Here is a 7054-nt window from a genome sequence, read left to right on the forward strand (position 1 = left end):
GATAGTATTGCTGATGTCAGATAGATTTTGGGTGTAAGTAGTGAATACCAGAAGGAAATTTACTTGTGCTTTATTGACTATGCAAAAGATTTCAACTGTGCAGATCATGACAAACTATCAATAACATTGTGAATAATAGGCATTCTTTCGCATTCAATTGTGCTCATGAGAAACCTGTATGTAGACAACAGACAGTGATTTGAACAGAATATGGGGATACTGTATGGTTTAAAATCAGGAAAGGTGTGCCTCAGAGTTGTGTCCTTTTACTGTACTTATTCACTCTGTATGCTGAGCAAATAATCTGAGAATCTAATTTATATGAAGAATGTAGCTTCAAAATTGGAGGAAGACTCATTAACAACCTGCAATATGCAAGATAATAACCTTGCTTGCTGGAAGTGAAGAGGACATACAACTTACTGATGAAGGTCAGAAACTATAACCTTCAGTAGGAATTGTACCTCAAGGTAAAGAAAACAAAATCCTCACAACTGGATCAATAGATAATTTAATGATAAATGGAGAAAAGGTTAAAGTTGTCAGACTTCAATTTGTTTGTATCCACCATCAGTACTCAAGGAAGCAGCAGTCAATAAATCAAAAGAAGTATTGTATTAGGCAAATATGGCATACAAGACCTCTTTAAAATGTTCAAGAGCAAAGGTATCACTAGTCAAATGAATGATGGATGAATTAGTTTGAGGGCTAAGGTGTGCCTGACCCAAGCCATGGAATTTTCAATTGCCTCATGTACATGTGAAAGTTGGGCAATGAATAAGGAAGACCATAGGAAAATTAATGCATTTGAGTTATGGTGTTGGAGAAGACTATTAAAGGTACTGTGGACAGCCAGAAGAACAAACACATATGTGTAGGAAGAAGTATAATCAAAATGTGCCTTAGGAGTCACAATGATGATGACTTCTCTCATCCTTTGGACATGTTATCAAGTAGGACAAGTCCTGGAGGAGGATAGCATGCTTAGTAAAGTGGAGGGTCAGTGAAAAAGAGGAAGATCTCAATAGAATGGATAAACACATGGGCAGTAGCAGTAATGGTCTCAAGTGTAATAACACTTTTGAGGATGACACAGAAATGACAGTGTTTTGTTCTAATGTGCATAGGGTTGCTATGAGTCAGAGCCAACTAGAGGGCACTTAACAACAATATTAAATTTTTGTTGCTTTTAAGTGCCATTGAGTTGATTCCAACCCTATGTACAACAGAATAAGACAGGGCCTGGTCCTGTGTCATCCTCACAATTGTTCCTATGTTTGAGTCCATTGTTGCAACCAATATCAGTCTATCTTGTTGAGGGTCTTTCTCTTTTTCTCTGACCCTCTAACAAGCAGGACGTACTTCTCCAGAGACTGATCCTTCCTGTTCACATTTCCACAGTATGTACGTAAGACTAACTCGGTCATCCTAGCTTTCAAGGAACATTTGATCTGCACATCTTCCAAGAAGATATATTCATTCTTCTTGAAGGCTAGGGTATGTACATCTAATATTTTTTCTAACATGACAATTCAAATGCATCAGTTTCTTTTTTGGTTTTCCTTATTCATTATCGACCTTTCACCGGCATATGAGGCAATTGAAAATACCATATCTTGGATCATGCATATGTTACTTTTCAAAGTGACATCTTTCTTTTCAATGCTTTAAAAAGGCCTTTGAAGCAGATTTGCCCAATGCAATACATCATTAGATTTCTTAACTGCTGCTTCCATGGGCATTGGTTGTGCATCCAAATAAAATGCATCCTTGACAACATCAATATTTTCTTCATTGATCATGATAATTGCTTATTTGTCCAGTTATGAGATTTTTTTTTTTTTAAATGTCTTTTTTGGTGAGATTTAATCCATACTGAAGGCTGTAGTCTTTCATCTTCTTCACTAAGTGTTTCAAGTTCTCTTCATTTTCAGCAAGCAAGGTTGCAGGTTGTTAATGCGTCTTTCTCTAATCCTGATGTAATGTTCTTCTTCATATAGTCCAGCTTATTTGATTGATATACACATTGAATACATATGGTGAAAGGATACAACCCTGAGACTCTCCTCTGTAGTTGTTCCAAATGCTGTTTTCATTTGTCAAATGAATGATAGGTGAATTATTCTGATCCTCATGATGCTACCCACAGCTCCTGAGCATTTTCATTGGTCTCTGAACCTCTTTGGGCCCAGGTTTCTTTATCTGCAAGATTGCATGTGTGAGCATGTGCAAAGGGAAGAACACATTCTGTTAGCTTGATGCCCTTTCCAGCTCAAACATTCTGTTTCTAGACTTTCAGTACCATTGTCTTGAAATTGTTATTTTAAGTAATTGAAAAATATTGTTCAACCCCTAGCAGATGATTTATTTTCTGTCCTTTTTTACTTCAAGAAGAAAATGAAAAAAAAAAAAATTATGTCTGTAGGCTGGAAATGGCTTGTGAGAACTTGTTTTATATATTCTGAAAACTACTGTAATTTTCTCATAGCAAAGCCTCATGTACTTAAAATAATTGAATGGGCTGCAGGGTATACTGGGAATTGTAGTTTTGCACTTCTTTTCATTCTGATGATTAATAATCTTGAAGCCCTCAGAGGGAGATAAGGAGAAGATGCTGCCTGACAAATTGTTATCTTGTCTTTCAGAAGTGTGCTTGAGCCGCGAATATAGCCTCAGTGCCTCCCTTGGGCTTTTATCTTGATTCTAAGTAATGGTAATATATAAAGCCTGGCTTTTAACAGTTTTTGGCTTATGATAGGTACTTCCCCACCACCGGTCCATCTCTAATCTTTTCATTTAGACTGGTTTCAAAAAGTTGTTGTGTGCATTAAGCTTGTGTTTGTGAATGGTTTACAAGTCAGTATTGCTGGAAGGTTTGCTCTCTAAAGCATCAATCTCTGTTCTCTTTCCCTACCTCTCCTTTCCCAGACACAAGCACCCTCATCTCTTTCAGCTTGTTTTGTGAGTTGTTGTTGTTATTTAGTGACATTGAGTCAGTTCTCACTCATAGTGACACTGAATAGGGGTTCCAAGGAGCAGCTAATGGATTTGAATGGCTGATTTTGCATTTCAAACCGACCTTGTGGTCCAGGCTTATCATACAGTGACACACTGAGGTTCTTTTTTGTGAGTTGCTGTTGTTGTTGTTAAGTGCCATCAAATCGGTTCTGACCCATAGTGACCCTGTATAGGGTTTCTGAGAAGCGGCTGGTGAGCTTGAACTGCAGGCCTTGAAGTTTCAATTGATTTGTAAGTGGCACGTTAACCCACAGCTCCAAACCTAGTACCCATATTTTCTGAATAACGTGCTGGTACTGCCACTTTCAGTTTGGGGCTCCATCCTTTGTTTTCACTTGGCCTTCACCATAGACATGAATCCTGAATACCCCCTTAGCCTACCAATATGTTGCTGCTGTTAAGTACCAGCCATTCAGTTCTGATTCATAACAACCGAGGAGTGGCTGGTGAGTTTGAGCTTCTGACCTTGTGGTTCAAATCCACCTTGTGCTCCAGCACACGGTCCTGCAACACCACACCAGGACTCATCTCCCAGGATTGATTGGTTATGATTTTGGTTTGGTCACTGTTGTATTTACATTATTGAGACTGAGGAAATTCTATTTGGAAATGGGAAATGAGCCATGCAGTAAATTATAATTTTCTTTTCTTACATGACTAATTGTTATTCCTGGAGTCTGTTTTTTGCTTTGGTTTCTGTATATTTTTATACTCACAGTGGTTCAGAGTCTTCATCAATTGTAACAACCTGTCTATCCTCATAAAATGTTGAGATGAATTACTTATTCTTATTAATACTTATTCAAGTTCATGGCCCATTCCTGATTGGTAAATGCCTTGGAGTGGTTCCGTCCATAATGATCCTGTGTAGACTTTCCTAGGAGCAGCTGGTGAGCTTAAACCACTGACCTTGCAGTTGAAACCAATCTTACAGTCCAGTGCATTAACCCACAGCACCACACCAAGACTTCTAGCCAAGGATTAAATCTGTGTCCTCTCTGGGTGGACCAGGTGTTATTTCCTCTTGGGAAGAAAGTGGTTGAATTGCATTACTTCAGGCAACCTTCTGGACAAACTGTTGGTTGCTGAGATGGAATTGACTCCCCAGTTGTTAGTTTCAGCACTGTAGAGCAGCCAATGTCCACATTTTTCACTGCTGGAATCTCAGCCTTCCTTCCAATTTTGTGAGCTCTTAAAATCCTTTTAATATTCCCTTTTGCTCATGTTATCCAGAATTGATCACGATGGTTTCTGTTTTCTAGTATGTTATGTTTTCTCCCACCATGTAAAATGATTTTGAGTTGATTAGGTGTTGTACAAAGAGGATTAGTTTGCAAGTTAGGAGATCAAGGTTCTAAGCTTCACTTACCATTTAATTAGCTATAGATCAGGCTGTTTCTGATGGGGTTGGGGATCTGTGAATACCTTATAGGCTGGGAGAATTGGGCTACTGGGAACACTAAAAACAAAGCAAAGAATTCTGCTAAATTAAGACCAACAAATGTTTATTTAAACCCAATTTTAAAAGCATTTATAGAGAAGAGATGCAAAAAGGGAAAGACTTTGGGTGAAAGCAGGCTAGGATGTTTGATGAAAGAGGTTCAGTTATGGGAACAATCACAGAGCTTTCTACCCCGGAGTTTGAAGTGTGGGTGCAAGATGCTATAGGATTCATGTGGCACATTTTCTTGGTGGTCCTTTGTTTTAAAGTCACCTATTGTCATTTGAAGTTGAGTCTGGTCCCACTCATGGCAACCTTATGTACAGGAGAACCAAAGGTTTCCTAATGTTGTGTCATCTTCATGATTGTGGGTATGTTTGAGTTCCTTATTGTGATTATTGTATCAATTCATCTCATTGAGTGTTTCTCTTGTTTTCATTGACCTTAAGTAGTTTAACTAATTTAATTAATTGTGTTAAAGCAATTATATTTCATCTCAAAATATCGAATTTGAATGACTTTTAAAATGAACTATAAGATTCAAAGATATTTTATCATTTGACAAAATGTTTGAACTATGTTCTTTTGATCACTACAAATGCCCAGTCACAAGATGCCTTCATTTGAAAATCTGGCAATGACTATATGAAGAAAAATTCAGTATCAGGATTTGAGGAAAACTCATTAATAATCTGTGAGATGCAGATGACACAATCTTGCTTGTTGAAAGTGAAAAGGGCATGAAGCACTTAATGATAAATATCAAAGACTATCATCTTCAATGTGAACCTCGTGGTCAGCAGCTCAAATCCTCCAGGCCCTAAATACCCCTAAAACATTCAACTTTGCTTTAAGCATCAACCCAAAAGCATTTCACTCTAGTTCTGTTGATCAATTCTTGGATCAACTATCAACACTCGCGGAAGTAGCAGTCAAGAGATCAGACGACGTATTGCACTGGGCAAATCTGCTGCACAGGAACTTTTTAAAGTATTGAAGAGCAGAGATGTCAGCTTGAGGACTAGAGTGCGCCTGACCCAGGCCATTGTGTTTTCAATAGCCTCATATGGATGCGAAAGCTGGACAGTGAATAAAGAGGATCGTAGAAGAATTGATGCCTTTGAGTTGTGGTGTTGGAGGAGAATACTGAGGGTGCCATGGACTGCCAAAAGAACCAATGGATCTGTTTTGGAAGAAGTGCAGCCAGAGTGCTCCTTGGAGGCCAGGATGGCTAAGCTTCGTCTCTCCTACTTTGGACATGTAGTCCGGAGGAAACAATCGTTGGAGAAGGATGTCATGCTGGGTAGGGTGGAGGGTCAGAGAAAAAGAGGAAGACCTCCAACGAGATGGATCGGTCAGGTGGCATCATTGATGGACTCGGGGGTGGCAGCGGTGGTGAGGTTGGCCCAGGATCGAACATTGTTTCGTTCTGCTGTGCATGGAGTCGCTATGAGTTGGTTCCGACTCGATGGCACCTGACAACAACAACAACATCATCTTCAATATGGGTTAAACCTTAATTTAAGAAAACAAAATGCCTCACAACTGGACCAATAAGCAATATCATGGTAAACAGAGGAAATATTGAAATTGTAAAGGATTTCATTTTACTTGGACTCACAATTAATATCCATGAAAATAGCAGTCAAGAAATCAAACAATCTATTGCATTGTGCAAATCTGAATTTAGGGGTTCAGGACCATAGTTTCTGGGAATGTCTACATCAAATGGCTTAACATAGTCCACACAGACCATGTTCTACATCATACCTTAATGAGTAGTTGCTGGGGTCTTAAAAACTTGCAAGTGTCCATATATGATGTTGCTATTGGTATCTTCTTGTCTGGAGTAACGAAGAGTGAAGAAAAATAAAAGATTCAAGGAAACAATTGATTTAAAGGACTAATGGGCCATGTGAACTGCAACCTGCATTACTCAGAGATCAGAAGGACTAGATAGTGCCTACCTACTATTACATACCAGAAGAGCTGTGGGATGACATCAATAACATCATACAGGAAGAAAGCAAAAAGTCATTAAGAAGACAAGAGAGAAGGAAAGGTCAAAATGGATGTCAGAAGAGACACTGAAACTTGCTCTTCAGCATAGATTCTAAAGAAAATGGAAGAAATGAGGAGGTACAAGAGCTGAACAGAAAATTTCATAGGTCAGCTCAGAAGATAAAGTCAAATATTACAACAAAATGTGCAAAGATCTGGAGTCAGAAAACCAAAAAAGGAAGAACATGTTCAGCATTTCTCAAGCTGAAGGAACTGAAGGGGAAAATTCAAGCCTTGGCATTCATTACTGAAGGATTCTCTGGGCAAATTATTGAATGATGCAGAAAGCATCAAAAGAAGATGGAAGGAATACACAGAGTCACCGTACCAAAAGGACATGGTTGATGTTCAACCGTTTCAAGAGGTAGCATATGACCAAGAACCAATAATACTGAAGGAGGAAGTCCGAGGTGCATTGAAGGAATTGGCAAAGAACATGGCACCAGGAATTGATGGCATAAAAATTGAAATCTTTCAAGAAAGTGAGGTGGCACAGGAGGCACTCACTCATCTCTGCCAAGAAATTTGGAAGAC

Source organism: Chrysochloris asiatica, unplaced genomic scaffold, assembly GCF_000296735.1.
Source record: "Chrysochloris asiatica unplaced genomic scaffold, ChrAsi1.0 scaffold00117, whole genome shotgun sequence".
NCBI classification, from domain to species: domain Eukaryota; kingdom Metazoa; phylum Chordata; class Mammalia; order Afrosoricida; family Chrysochloridae; genus Chrysochloris; species Chrysochloris asiatica.